Genomic DNA, 15966 nt, shown 5'->3' with positions numbered 1-15966 from the left:
CTTCCTCAAAAAACTCCATCAAATTAGTGAGACACAACCTCCCCTTCACAAAACCATGCTGCCTCTTGCTAATAAGTTTGTTTGTTTCCAAATGGGAGTTAATCCTGTCCCGAAGAATCCTCTCTAATAGTTTCCCTACCACTGACATAAGGCTCACCAGCCTATAATTTCCTGGATTATCCTTGCTACCCTTCTTAAACAAAGGAACAACATTGGCTATTCTCCAGTCCTCTGGGACCTCACCTGTAGCCAATGAAGATGCAAAGATTTCTGTCAAGGCCCCAGCAATTTCTTCCCTTGCCTCCCTCAGTATTCTGGGGTAGATCCCATCAGGACCTATCTACCTTAATACTTTGCAAGACGCCCAACACCTCCTCCTTTTTGATAATGAGATGACTGAGACTATCTGCACTCCCTTCCCTTGGCTCATCATCCACCAAGTCCTTCTCTTTGGAGAATACTGATGCAAAGTACTCATTTAGTACCTCGCCCATTTCCTCTGGCTCCACACATAGATTCCCTTCTCTGTCCTTGAGTGGGCCAACACTTTCCCTCGTTACCCTCTTGCTGTTTATATACGTATAAAAAGCCTTGGGATTTTCCTTAATCCTGTTTGCCAATGACTTTTCATGACCCCTTTTAGCCCTCCTGACTCCTTGCTTAAGTTCCTTCCTACTGTCTTTATATTCCTCAAGGGATTCATCTGTTCCTAGCCTTCCAGCCCTTACAAATGCTTCCTTTTTCTTTTTGACTAGGCTTACAATATCCTGCATTATCCAAGGTTCCCGAAACTTGCCAAACTTATCCTTCTTCCTCACCGGAACATGCCAGTCCTGGATTCTAATCAACTGACTTTTGAAAGACTCCCACATGTCAGATGTCGATTTACCCTCAAACAGCCGCCCCCAATCTAAATTCTTCAGTTCCTGCCTAATATTGTTATAATTAGCCTTCCCCCAATTTAGCATGTTCACCCAAGGACTATTCTTATCCTTATCCACAAGTACCTTAAAACTTATGGAATTATGGTCACTGTTCCCGAAATGCTCCCCTACTGAAACTTCGACCACCTGGCCGGGCTCATTCCCCAATACCAGGTCCAGTATGGCCCCATGCCTAGTTGGACTACCTACATATTGTTTCAAGAAGCCCTCCTGGATGCTCCTTACAAATTCTGCCCCATCCAAGTCCCTAGCACTAAGTGAGTCCCAGTCAATATAGGGGAAGTTAAAATCACCCACCACTACAACCCTGTTACCTTTACATCTTTCCAAAATCTGTCTACATATCTGCTCCTCTACCTCCCGCTGGCTTTTGGGAGGCCTGTGGAAAACTCCCAACATCGTGATTGCACCCTTCCTATTCCTGAGCTCCACCCATATTGCCTCGCTGCATGACCCCTCCGACATGTCCTCCCTCAGTACAGCTGTGATATTCTCCATAACCAGTAATGCAACTCCCCCACCCCTTTTACATCCCCCTCTATCCCGCCTGAAGCTTCTAAATCCTGGAACATTTAGCTGCCAATCCTGCCCTTCCCTCAACCAAGTCTCTGTAATAGCAACAACATCATATTTCCAAGCACTAATCCAAGCTCTAAGTTCATCTGCCTTACCTGTTATACTTCTCGCATTGAAACAAATGCACTTCAGACCACCAGTCCCGCTGTGCTCCGCAACATCTCCTTGCCTGCTCTTCCTCTTCGTCTTAGCTCATTCATTGAGTATGTTTGTTACAACCAGGTGAGGAAGGGGTCTCAGGCTCCCCTCTGGCCCCTTTCCTGGTTTGGTTGTAACAGGGTTTAACTTTTAAAACAGAGTGTTTTCAGCTTCACCTCAGTGAGTCCTTGCTCACTGCTCTTTAGTTGGTACATTTACAATTACAATCAGACTGGTTTCCTTAGGTTTAAACAAGAAAGATGTAAGTTTATTAGCCTTAACACTCTAACTCAGTTAAAATTACAAAAAATATGCAACGCAACCATGCTTGCTTGCATACGAGATAAACACACACACAAATAGATACAGAGGGGGAGAAAGAATAAAGGGGGGGGGGCGTTGGAGTCGTAAATGGAATTTAGCTACTGTCTTTGGTTTGGATGCAATGTCCTTGATTGGAGTTAAGTCTTGCAGTTCTCACTGGGGCCCAGTGCACACTTTCAAACTTGTTTTGCTGGTTCCTGAAGGCTGAAGAGGTCCTCTGTCTTGAGGCTTAAGCTCCTTCTGTGGGTCCCTGGAACTTTGTTTGAGAGAAAGAGACAGGGAGAGAGAGAGGGACTTCTCTTTGGTTTTCAATTTGCAGTCTGCCCTTTCTGTGTGGCACAATTCAAAAGGTCCCCAGGTTCGCCAGCAGGTTGGTCATGTGACCAGCACCTTGTTTGAAAAAGCACCGTCTGCGAGGATTGTTGATTTCAAAAGTTCTCCAGTCACAATCAGTGGGGTGGGATGGGGGGCAGTGGGTTGGTGGTGGGGGGGGGGGTTGAAATTTGTCTCTTACAAAGCCAGTGGCTCTCAATGTCTTTTGATCACCACTATTGACAAAACCCATCTCGCTAATTGAATCAGTGAGCACCCCCATTGTCTCTCTATGCAACTGTCTCTCAGAATGCAAATGTGCAGCCATGTTATAGCTGTTCAGCTCTGTGGTCCTTTTAAACAAGTTATGCTCAATGTCCAGTAAAAAGGGTTCAAGCAGCTTTCCATACGACAAAATTCATATGTTTCCATTTAGCTGGTGTGGTTTCCGTCACAATGTTCAAGACAGAGATGGATAGATTTCTAGATATCAACGATTCAAGGGAGATGGGGATAGTGCGCGAAAATGGTGTTGAGGTGGAAGATCAGCCATGATCTAGTTGAATGGCGGAGCAGGCTTGAGGAGCCATTTGGCCTACTCCTGCTCCTGTTCCCTATGTTCCTAAATGCCCTTTGAGGAAAACACTGTTTTTTAATAAAGAACTGTTTTAAATTATTTCGTAATTTTAAATTTATTTCCCCACGTCCTACTGCCCTGACTTATCTTCAAGTCATATTATGAATTACCTTATCTTTTGTCATTTAATACTTCAAGTACCAATGTATATCTCCTCTAAACCACCTTTCCAGTTTACAGAACTGAAGCTTCTCTAATCTCTCCTACACAACTCATCCCTTTTACATTTGGGATCATTCTTGGTGCCCTTCACTGCACCCTTCGAATGTGTGTATGTCTCTACTGAAGCGTGACAACCAGTGTATGCAAAATTCAAGTGTGGTCAACCAAGTGTGTCGTAAAGTCTCAGTATAACCTCTGTTGAATTTTATATTCTACTATTTTGGCTCTATTTGCCTTTCTAATTGCTTCTTCACATTGTCTTGACATTGCAAATGCCATCTACTAACGCGCCCAGATTCACTTTAAAGTCTCTCTGCTGATTCAATTCCCGTCATTTAATATCTATGTTGCTCTTTGTTCCAATATGCAGTCCTTTACATGTCTCAGTATTAAATTTCATTTGCCATTAGTCTGTTCAATTGCAGAACAAACCCAGATCCTCAGCAAAAGGTCGACTACGTCTTTTGTCCTGACTTCACTCAATTTTAATGTTGGCTGCAAACTTACGTTTCAAATAGTTTCTCTGCCCAGGTTGTTCTATGTAGGTAAACCAACACTGGTGGAGTTTTTTGAGGATGTTACTTGTAGCATAGATAAAGGAGAACCAGTGGATGTGGTGTATTTGGATTTTAAGAAGGCTTTTGATAAGGTCCCATGCAAGAGGTTAGTAAACAAAATTAGAACACATGGGATTGGGGGAATATACTGGCATGGATTGAAAATTGGTTAACAGACAAAAAACAGAGTGTAGGAATAAACGGGTCATTTTTCAGGATGGCAGGCTGCTGCTAATGGGGTACTGCAAGGATCAGTGCTGGTGCCGCAGATGTTCATCATCTATATAAATGATTTGGATGTGGCGACCAAATGTAATATTTCCAAATTTGCTGATGACACAAAACTAGGTGGGAATGTAAGTTGTGAGGAGGGTGCCAAGGAGGCTTCAAGGGGACCTGGACAGGCTAAGTCAATGGGCAAGAACATGGAAGATGTAATATAATGTGAATAAGTGTGAAGTGATCCACTTTGGTAGGAAAAGCAGAAAGAGCGAGTATTTCTTAAATGGTGAGAGGTTGGGAAGCGTTGATGTCCAAAGAGACCTGGGTGTCCTTGTTCATGAGTCACTAAAAGTTAGTATGCAGCTGCAGAAAGCAATTAGGAAGGCAAATGGTATGTTGACCTTCATTGCAAGGGGATTTGAGTACAGGAGTAAAGATGCCTTGCCTCAGTTGTATAGAGTCTTGATGAGACCCCTCCTGGAGTATTGTGTACAGTTTTGGTCTCCTTATCTAAGGAAGGATACACTTACCATAGAGGAGTGCAACAGATGTTCACCAGACTAATCCCTGGGATGGTGGGATTGTCTTATGAGTAGAGATTGAGGAAACTGGGCCTGTATTCTTTAGAGTTTCGAAGAATGAGGGGTGATCTCATTGAAACTTACAAAATTCTTACAGGACGTGACAGGGTGGATGTAGATAGGATGTTTCCCCTGGCTGGTGAGTCTCAGAATAAGGACTGAGGTGAGGAGAAATTTCTTCACTCAGAGGGTGGTGAATCTTTGGAATTCTCTCCCCTCGAGGGCTGTGGAAGCTCAATCATTGAGCACGTTCAAGGCAGAAATCGATAGATATCTGGATACTCATGACATCAAGTGATTTGGCGACAGTGCAGGAAAGTGGTGTTGAAGTAGATGATCATCCATGATCTAACTGAAAGGTGGAGCAGGCTTGATGGGCTGAATGGCCTACTCCTGCTGCTATGTTCCTATGTTCCTGACACAATTTGGGATCCAAGCACTGGACCCTGTGATACTCAGCACCTCTCCCCATTCTGACTCTATTCCTGCCTCTCCGGTTCCTTTTTTGTTCAGTTTCTTACTCTGTCCCACATTGTAATCAAGAGACCCATAAATTTTACTTTTATTGGCACATTCACATGTGGAATGTCGTCCAAAAACATTTTCCTGATGATGAAGGAAGAGCATTTTTCCAGACTTTGTAAAGTTGGTGAAAACCTTATGCCCAGAGGAAGGTAATCTCAACGGCAGCACTGGCAACTTGATGACAGGATGATATTAACTGGTTATAAACCAGATTTACCTGAGTTCAATGTTTGTGCTGTTGACAGAACACAGGAACTAGTCTCTGTTAAACAGGCTACATGACTAGATCGTATCTACATGCAGCTCACTGGGTTCTGGTCGCACAGGAAGCATGAACTGCTAGACAAAAAAGACTAGTTTGCCTTCTATCATCCTGTCAGTGACTTTGTGCAGTGATACTGGAGTTGTGGCTAATCAAAACAATCGATCTCGACCAACTCATCTACAGTAGAGCCAGACGTGAAGCAAGGAAAAAGCCAATGGTGGAGAACTGTGGGACTGACTATGGACATTCCAAACATGCTACAATTAGCTTGTGTCATGTTTCACTTTACTCATATATTATGTCCAAAAATATTATTTTCTAAAAGAAGCCCTATCTAATTTTCATTTAAATGAATCAGCACTATCTGCATCTCTTCAGGGATACTGTTCCATACAGATAATGTTCCATAGGTTCACCACTCACTCACTGAAATGATGGCCAGAATTTTCTGGAAACTTTGGTGACGGGCTGGAAGGCAGGAAAGCTGGTGAAATAGTGCGGGAAGATATCAGGGAGGGGGTGCCTGACATCCTCCCGCCATCATGTGATTCTTGCCAAAGGCGACAAAGTTGTCAGATTGGCTGTCCACTGGGAGGCCAATGGAGACACTTAAATGAACAATTAAGGGCCACTTTCTGCCCCCGCAGGGATTTTGCCCATGGTGGGGTGAGGTGCAGGGGGGGCGGGCCCGCCATCAGGTGGAAAGACCAAAATATGGCAGTCTTGCAGGGGGTTCTGGGCAGGTGGGGGGGGGGGGGGGTGGGGGGAGGCTTCCTTTATGGCCACCCTATCGCCCATGGACGGGACCCCCGGCAGCAATGGCCACAGCAACGGCGCCGCCGGGATTCAGTGACAAACCCACTTACCTTTCTGCTCGGGTGTCCAGCCATTGAGGCACCCTCTCCCTGGTGTTGTAGCCTCAGGAATGGCCACCATTAGTGGTGGGGCTGCTAATGCTGCTTGCCCTCTGATTGGCTGGCAGCTCAGGGGTAGGCCGCCATTTATATTTGGACCACGGCCCCAGTAGCAGCCACTTAATTGGCCACCACCGATAATATGCCTGCCAGTCCTGCCGTTGACCGAAGCGGGTTCTCATCCCACTTTTGGCTCCGGAGGTCTGACCTCCGCCACCTCCACAAAATTCAACCCAATGTTTCTGCTGACTAGTTTTGAATTTGCCCCCTGTAAGTCATGTCCCCTTGTTCTACTGTTTTGGACAAGGTGAAACACCTTGGCAAGGTTGACTTTATCTCACCTCTGTCAAATCCCAAAAACAACCATGATATCAGCATTCAATCTTCCCTGTTCCAGTGAGAACATGCCCAATTTATATCTTCACCACATAATCCAATTCCTTCATTCCTCTATCATGCTGTCTTTGGTAATTCACTGGTTAGTATAAGAAATCTTATCACAATATCATCCAAACAAATTTTATCCATTATGATTGCTTGAAAACCAAAATTCACCTTGTTAAAAACATGCTTTTCTGTACTTGGATTGGTCTTCGGTTTGTAAAGGTATGTTTTGAGTCAGCAGTGAAAATGTTATGTCTGAAACTAAAGAACTTTGAGGTGTTATCAAGAAGAGACGCTCTACTTTGAACATCTAATATTAATTTTACAAAGTAAAAATCATGACTTACATATTTTGCAGGCTGCCTTTACTGTCGGCAACATACTTTGGCCCTTCTTGCTCAAGTTCATTCCTGTTCCTTTCTTTCTGATTATGAAGGTAATGACATGTGCCCTCAGTATCATAACCATGTTTGAGTTTAGGATCATAGGAACATAGGAGCAGGAGTAGGCCATTCAGCCCTTCGAGCCTGCTCCGCCATTCAATAGGATCATGGCTGATCATCCACTTCAATGACTTTTTCCCACACTATCCTCATATCCTCTTATGTCATTTGCACTTAGAAATCTGTCAATCTCTATTTTAAACATACTCAATGACTGAGCTTCCACAGCCCTCTGGGGTAGAGAATTCCAAAGATTCACAACTCTCTGAGGAACGAAATTTCTCCTCATCTCTGTCCTAAGTGGCTTCCCTGTTATTTTGTTCCCTGGTTCTCCAACCAGGGGAAACATCTTCGCTGCATAGACCCTGTCTATCCCTTTAAGTATTTTGTAGGTTTCAATGAGATCACCTCTCATTCTTTGAATGATGTGAGGACAGATAAGTCCTCGGGGCCAGACAGGATATACCCAAGGATATTACGGGAAGCGAGGGAAGCGATTGCTGCGCCATTGGCAATGATCTTTGCGTCTTCACTGTCCACTGGAGTAGTACCAGATGATTGGAGGATGGCAAATGTTGTTCCCTTGTTCAAGAAAGGGAATAGGGATAACCCTGGGAATTATAGACCAGTCAGTCTTACGTCGGTAGTGGGCAAATTATTGGAGAGGATTCTGAGAGACAGGATTTATGATTATTTGGAAAAGCATGGTTTGATTAGAGACAGTCAGCATGGTTTTGTGAGGGGCAGGTCATGCCTCACAAGCCTTATTGAATTCTTTGAAGATGTGACAAAACACATTGATGAAGGAAGAGCAGTGGATGTGGTGTATATGGATTTTAGCAAGGCGTTTGATAAGGTTCCCCATGGTAGGCTCATTCAGAAAGTAAGGAGGCATGGGATTCAGGGAAAGTTGGCTGTCTGGATACAAAATTGGCTGGCCCATAGAAGTCAGAGGGTGGTAGTAGATGGAAAGTATTCAGCATGGAGCTCGGTGACCAGTGGTGTTCCACAAGGATCTGTTCTGGGACCTCTGCTCTTTGTGATTTTTATAAATGACTTGGATGAGGAAGTGGAAGGCTGGGTTAGTAAGTTTGCCGATGACACAAAGGTTGCTGGAGTTGTGGATAATGTGGAGGGCTGTTGTAGGTTGCAACGGGACATTGACAGGATGCAGAGCTGGACTGAGAAGTGGTAGATGGAGTTCAACCTAGAAAAATGTGAAGTGATTAATTTTGGAAGGTCGAATTTGAATGCGGAATACAGGCTTAAAGACAGGATTCTTGGTAGTGTGGAGGAACAGAGGGATCTTGGGGTCCATGTCCATAGATCGCTCAAAGTTGCCACCAAAGTTGATAGGGTTGTTAAGAAGGCGTATGGTGTGTTGGCTTTCATTAACAGGGGGATTGAGTTTAAGAGCCGCGAGGTTATGCTGCAGCTCTATAAGGCCCTGGTTCGACCACACTTGGAATATTGTGTTCAGTTCTGGTCGCCTCATTATAGGAAGGATGTGGAAGCTTTAGAGAGGGTGCAGAGGAGATTTACCAGGATGCTGCCTGGACTGGAGGGCATGTCCTACGAAGAAAGATTGAGGGAGCTAGGGCTTTTCTCATTGGAACGAAGAAGGATGAGAGGTGACTTGATAGAAGGGTACAAGATGATGAGAGGCATAGATAGAGTGGATAGCCAGAGACTTTTTCCCAGGGTGGAAAGGGCTATCACCAGGGGGCATAATTTTAAGGTGATTGGAGGAAGGTTTCAGGGAGATGTCAGAGGTAGGTTCTTTACACAGAGAGTGGTGGGTGCGTGGAATGCACTGCCAGCGGTGGTAGTAGAAGCAGATACATTAGGGGCATTTAAGCGACTCTTGGATAGGTACATGGATGATAGTAGAATGAAGGGTAGGTAGTTAGTTTGATCTTAGAGTAGGTTAAATGTTCAGCACAACATCGTGGGCTGAAGGGCCTGTACTGTGCTGTACTGTTCTATGTTCTATGAAACTCTAGAGAATACAGGCCCAGTTTCCCCAATCTCTCTTCTTAGGACAGTTCCGCCAACCCGGGAACAAGTCTGGTGAACCTTCGCTGCACTCCCTCTATGGCAATAATATCCTTCTTAAGGTAAGGGGACCAAAACTACACACAGTACTCCAGATGCGGTCTAACCAAGGTTCTATACAATTGAAACAAGACTTCACTACTCCTGTACTCAAATCCTCTTGCGATAAAGGCTAACATACCATTTGCCTTCTTAATTGCTTGCTGCACCTGCATGTTAGCTTTCAGTGATTCATTGACAAGGACACCCAGGGCCCTTTATACATCTACACTTTCTAATCTCTTACCATTTAAGAAATACTCTGCACATCTATTCCTTCTATGAAAGTGGATAACCTCACATTTTTCCACATTATATTCCATCTGCTACGTTCTTGCCCGCTCACTAAGTCTGTCCAAATCCCCTTGAAGCTGCTTTGCATCTTCCTCACAACACACATTTCCATCTAGTTTTGTGTCATTTACGAGCTTGGAAATACTACATTTGGTCCCCACATCCAAATCATTAATATATATTGTGAACAGCTGGGGCCCAAGTACTGATCCCTGCAGTACCCCACTAGTCACATCCTGCCAATGCAAGAATAACCCATTTATTCCTCCACTCTGCTTACTGCCTGTTAACCAATCCTTAATCCATGCCAGTATATTACCTCCTATCCCATGTGCTTTAATTTTGCTAACCAATCTCCTATGGGGGACTTTATCAAAAGCCTTCCGAAAATCCAAGTATACCACATCCGCTGACTCCCCTTTATCAATTCTGTTGGTAACATCCTCAAAAAACTCCAACAGGTTCCTCAAACCTGATTTCCCATTCATAAATCCATGTTGACTATTCCCAATCAGATCATCATTACCCAAGTGTCCATTTATCACATCCTTTAGATTCTAGCATTTTCCCACCGACTGATGTAAGGCTAACACGTCTGTAATTCCCAGTTTCCTCTCTCCCTCCCTTCTTAAATAGTCGGGTGACATTTGCGACCTTCCAATATGCAGGAACTGCTCCAGAATCTATAGTATTTTGGAAGATGATCACCAGTGCATCCACTATCTCCATAACTACCTCTTTCAACACTCTGGGATGGAGAATATCAGATCCTGGGGACTTAACCTTCAGTCCCATTAATTTCTCCAATACAACCTTCTTACTAATAATAATTTCCTTCAATTCCTTATTCTGCCTTGTCCCTTGGATCTCTAATTCTGGGAGATTTCTTGTATCTTCCTCAGTGAAGACAGACACAAAGTAATCATTTAGCTTCTCTGCCATTTCCTTATTCTCCATTATAAATTCTCCTGACTCTGTCTGTAATGGACCCACATTTGTCTTAGCCAAATGTTTCCTTTTTGTGTACCTATAGAAGCTTTTACAGTTCGTTTTTATATTTTTTTCTAACTTACATTCATATCCTAGTCTCCCTTTTTTTTTATCCGTTTCTTCGTCCTCCTTTGCTGTATTCTAAAATCCTCCCAATCCTCAGGTTTGCTACGATTTCTGGCAACTTTATTGGCCTTTTCTTTTAATCATATACAATCCTTAACTTCCTTTGTTATCCACGGTTGACTGCCTTTACTTTTGGGGTTTTTGTGCCTTGAAGGAATGTATAGTTGCTGTAAACTGTGTAATATTTCTTTGCCTATGTACTGTCATACCTTTTAATGTTTTTTTTTCCAATCCACCTCAGCCAATTTGTCCCTCACACCTTCATGATTTCCTTTGTACAAATTTAACACCCTGGCTTCAGATTGAACTACCTCACTTTCAAACATAATGTAAAATTCTATCATATTATGGTCACTCATCCCTAAAGGTTCTTTTACAAAAAGATTATTAATTAGTCCTTTCTCATTACATAATACTAGATCAAAAACAGCCTGTTCTCTAGTCGGTTCTTCAACATGCTGCTCTAGAAAACCATCCCTAACACACTCCAGAAGCTCGTCCTCCACAGCATTAGAGTCATAGAGTCATAGAGTTATACAGCACAGAAACAGGCCCTTCGGCCCATCGTTTCCTGCCAGCCATCAAGCACCTATCTATTCTAATCTCATTTTTGAGCACTTAGCCCGTAGCCTTGTATGCTATGGCGTTTCAAGTGCTCATCTAGATACTTCTTAAATGTTGTGAGGGGACCTGCCTCTACCACCCCTTCAGGCAGTGTGTTCCAGATTCCAACCACCCTCTGGGTGAAAAAGTTTTTCCTCAAAGCCCCTCTAAACCTCCTGCCCTTACCTTAAATCTATACCTCCTGGTTATTGACACCTCCGCTAAGGGAAAACGTTTTTTCCTATCTACCCTACCTCTGTCCCTCATAATTATTGTGCTCATTAGGTTTACCCAGTCTATATGCAGATTGAATTCACCCATGATTACTGTATTACCCATGCCACATGCTTCTCTAATCCCCTGATTAATGCCATGCCCTACACTAGCACTACTGTTTGGTGGCCTATAAACAACTCCTCCCAATGTTTGCTACCCTTTGCTGTTTCTTAACTCCACCCAAACAGATTGCACATTTTGTTCTTCTGATCGGAGATCCTCCCTTACTAATGTACTGATCCCAGCCCTTATTATCAGCGCAACACCACCTCCTTTTCCTTTTTGCCTGTCCTTCCTAAATGTTGAATATCCTAGAATATTCAGTTCCCAGTTTTGGTCACCCTGTAGCCATGTTTCCATTATGGCAATTTGATCATACCCATTTACCTCTATTTGGGCCTTTAAATCATCTACCTTGTTGCGAATGCTGTGTGCATTCAGGTCGGGTGCCCTTAACCTTGTCTTCTTGACATTCTGCATTCTGAGCATAGTTGACGCTCACCTTTGTTTCGCCTGCCTTCTACTGTCGCTTACTACTTTTCGACCTCCTGTTACCAGCTTTAATTCCTTCCAATTTGAGCTACCCCTCAAGTTCCCATCCCCCTGACAAGCTAGTTTAAACCCTCCCCAACAGCACTAGCAAATCTCCCTGCGAGGATGTTAGTTCCAGTCTTGTTATGGTGTAGCCCGTCCATCTTGTACAGATCCCAGCTGTCCCAGAACCAGTCCCAATACCTTAGAAATCTGATGTCCTCCCTCCTACACCAATTCTCCAGCCACGTATTCAATCGATCAATCCTCCTATTCCTATGCTCACTAGCACGTGGCACTGGGAGTAATCCTCAGATTGCTGCTTTGGTGGTCCTGCTTTTAATTTCCTTCCTAGCTCCCTAAAATCTGTTTTCAGGACCTCATCCCTCTTCCTCCCTATGCCATTGGTACCAATGTGGACCACAACCTCTGGCTGTTTACCCTCCCCCAGAAGGATGTCCTGCAGCCGCTCCGTGACATTCTTGACCCTGGCACCAGGTAGGCAACAAACCATCCTGGAGTCACGTTTACTGCCACAGAAATGCTTGTCTGATCCCACTAGACAGTGAATGTTGGCAGGTTGTTTGACATCAGTGTTAAGGTGATTCTGTTTGTACCAAACGCCCATATATGCATTTTCTAATAACACTCTCTGATTTTAACTGACAATTTCCCTCTTCCTTACACAAAAGAGTTGTAATGCTCAAAAACTTCAAAGGCTGAGATCAGGTAAGTTAGCACAGACACACTGGTCAGTGTAGCCTAAAAGGCATCAGAGGAAGCTCTTTGTGCACAATTCTAAACTTTAGAGAGTGTTGTGCATCGAATTGGGCTTAAATAGAATCGAAGGGAAACCACTTCTTCTCCAAGATGTCTGTCTTTAATTCTGTAAACAGCATCCCTTCAGCAGCATGTATTTTAACTCTGATTATTTACATCTCAGTCAGGAGCTGACCAAATGAATAATAGTGTTACGTCTGCCTAGGCTCCATCTGCTGGACATACATAGTGACATGATATACAGTAGCCTTAAATAATAGAGAGCCGACGGACTTTAGGAGTGAAAGGCAGCAAGACTTGGCAGAATCTGATGAAACCATGAACTTGAATCAGGATAGAGGTCGGAGTGTTCTTTCAAAAGGACAGCCACCTGAATAATTAATAAGGTATAACAAATTTACCTAACCATAAAAGACATTCTCTGTGACTGAGCAAGTTGCGTTATTTCTCTTTGTCCTCCTTAATCTCTTTGCTGTCTTTGGGACAGTCAACAACTCTGTCCTCCTCCAACAAATCTCATCTGTTGTCCAGCTCTATGAAACCACCTTTGCTTGGTTTCACTTGTATCTATCCAATTGTAGCCAGAGCATCTCGAGCAATGGCTTCTCTATTCAGTCCTAGACCGTCAAATCGAAAGTCTTTCAGATGTCCAGAAGTTCCCTTCTTCATCTGCATGATGCCTTTTGACAGCAGCATTTGCAATCATGAGGTTCAGCTTCCACATGTACAACAAATAAACCCAGCTCGATTGTCTGTCACCTCTGCTGACTTGTCTGCCATCCATTCTTAGATGAGCCATAACTTTCTCCAGTTAAGCAATGGAAGGGCTGAAGCCGTCATTATTGGGTCTCATCACAAACCCCACCTGCTTCTCAGATTGAAGCAGAATCTTCACAACATTTGTCACCCTGTTCGATTCTGAGCTGTACTTCCTGCCTTCCATTCTATTGACCATAGTGACTTCCTACTTCCATCTCTGCCCCTACCTCAGCCCATCTGTCGATGAAACACTCTTCCCTCCCTCCTCCACCTCCAGACTCAATAACTCCAGTGCATATCTCCCATCCTTTGCCTTACCCTTAGTTACAATCTGTCGAGATTGTAATTATGCTGAAGTTTTTACTTCAATCACCTAGGCCCTACTCCAGGTGTTGGCTATTGGCAACTTTAGTTACAAGAAGAGCCATTTTACAAAAAATGTAGTCAAAAACACGATAAGAGCAGCAATGTTGTTACTCAAAGGCCAACAATTATGAAAAACAGGACAGAGGCACATTTCAACAACATTTTTACAAAAAAATTATAAATTGAATGATACTTTCTCATGAGCACAATGTTAATGAAAGTTTAAAAAATGAAACAAGCCACTTACTTACCGTCAAAATGGGTTCCATCCATCAAGCTTGCAGATCCTGCCCTATTTTATGGAAGCCCCTTCTTAAACCCCTCTGCCTATTCATCCCTTAGCTGCTTTTTTAAGACCCCTTTCAAAGCCCGTCTCTTTGAGCAGGTTCATTAACTCTCTCTAATTTCACCTTCTCTGGCTTCGGGGATTTGTTGTGGCTTCCCTCATGTCTCTGGGAGGCACTTTGAGATAGTTTTCCACATTAGCGGCGTTATATTGCAAGTTGTATTTGTACATCTAGTAGGACTTCTGTGAGGATTTACAGAATGCCTGTGTCTATCTTGGCAGAGTAGACATTCAATTTTCACACAAAATTGTTTAGGATATTCTAGAATTTATAATAAAATAGCAAATAATGATACGGGATGCACACAAAGGGCGTGAATACCAAGAGTGGTTTTCCAAACCAGTGCACACAGATGTGTTATTGCTCTGGGTGAGCATGCCTAAACCCCTCAAATCAGTCTCGGGCGGGGAACACGACCCGGCGAATTTAATGTACAAATATAGATTTTGTCTGCACTGAAAAAAAATTACATTACATTGGGTTATGTCGTTGGATGCAGAATTCAGAACGAAACATATTTACTGTAGAACATGGGCAGTATTATTTCTTTAAACTACATACTTGGAATCAATTACCTTTGGCTGCTGAGCTTAGGAAGCTCCCAGGAGTGGAATGCCTGATGATTGTAAAGCCATCTGAACATTGCGGAGAGAAAGATTGGGGGAGTTCACATTTTAATTCAGCCAGAGTAATGGGAAATGAAGGTTTGTTCCGTCTGGGAAGAGTTGGAACTGATTCCCCTTCAGTTAGTTGGAGGTAGAGCCTCTGGTTGAGAATGCAGTTTTCTCGTTAACAAACAGAGCAGCCCTGCTTAACCTGCAATGGAAATGCCCTGTGAAGCGGTGAGAATGAGTTTAATTATTTTCCCCCAGCAGCTGCTGTCCCAGGACTTTGGGGGCAGGTTAGAACAGACCGTGTTCCTTCTGCATTGCCAATGTTTGTTCAGTGTCCAATGGTAAGATGCCCAGGTGTGTAACCCAGGACTGTTTCTTGGTGTGTAGGTGATTGGCATAGGGACAGAAGCTGCCCGAAGATAAAGCCGAGTATGTGAAGCGGTGCCAGGGACAAGTGTTCCTTCAGTCGGAGCAGCTAGACATCCCGGGACAACCAGGAATGGAGAGAGTGAGTAACGCAAGTCATGTCCCACTCGCTTCAAGCTTAAGTTAAGAAAGTTCCTTTTGGAACAATAGTTATTTCGTACTTAAGTATCTTTTTTGGTGATTTCTGGTGACATTCGAGCGATTTCTGGTAATTTGAGTTTGGTAGTGCTGCTCTGAGCCAACAAACAACAATCTGCATTTACATAGCGCCTTTCATGGGAAAAAAGCTAATGGGAAATAACTTGGGGCTCAGCCAAAGAAAAATATATTCAGAGGGGTAAAGGAAAGTTTGGTCACAGACGTGGGCTTTGAGGAGGGTCTTAAAGGAGAAGGAGGCAGAGGAATTCGATGATCCTCCGAGAAAAAAAAATGTGCAGGGCTACGGGGGAAAGGTTGGGCGAGTGGGACGAGCTGAGTTTCTGCTGCAGAGAGCCGGCACGGACATGACGGGACAAATGGCCTCTTTCTGTGCTCTAACCATTCTATGGTTTTATGAATTGCAGACCTAGTCCCCCCCATCCCAACTGAAGGGATGGCTACCAATGGGGGATGAGCACAATTCTGGCTGCCAACCCCCCCGGAATGTGCCATAAATCTCCCGGGCATTGCTGTCGGCAGCAGGGGAAAATGTCACCCTTTAAATTTGCTGCAGGACCCTGCTTCGCCAGCTGCTGGCAGTGCGACATCTGCTCCCCCAGCCGCCCACCAAGAGCCGT

At 43.9% G+C, this 15966-nt stretch overlaps 1 protein-coding gene across 7 annotated transcripts in view; it reads left to right on the top strand.

Moving 5' to 3' along the window:
* ndst1b (N-deacetylase/N-sulfotransferase (heparan glucosaminyl) 1b) overlaps positions 1-15966 on the top strand; it is a 301326-nt gene that overhangs the window by 63214 nt on the left and 222146 nt on the right. For 4 of the 7 annotated variants that reach the window (XM_068044046.1, XM_068044051.1, XM_068044044.1 and 1 more), the window contains exon 2: positions 15152-15272. The exons of the other annotated variants lie outside the window; for them this stretch is intronic. The gene's annotated coding sequence lies outside the window, so the exon portion shown is untranslated. The remainder of the gene's footprint in view (positions 1-15151; positions 15273-15966) is intronic. 7 annotated transcript variants of the gene reach the window in all.

The sequence above is a fragment of the Heterodontus francisci genome, chromosome 12 (genome assembly GCF_036365525.1).
Source record: "Heterodontus francisci isolate sHetFra1 chromosome 12, sHetFra1.hap1, whole genome shotgun sequence".
Lineage (NCBI taxonomy): Eukaryota > Metazoa > Chordata > Chondrichthyes > Heterodontiformes > Heterodontidae > Heterodontus > Heterodontus francisci.
The sequence above is the reverse complement of the archived record's forward strand: the minus strand, read 5'-3'. Positions and strand labels throughout refer to the sequence as shown.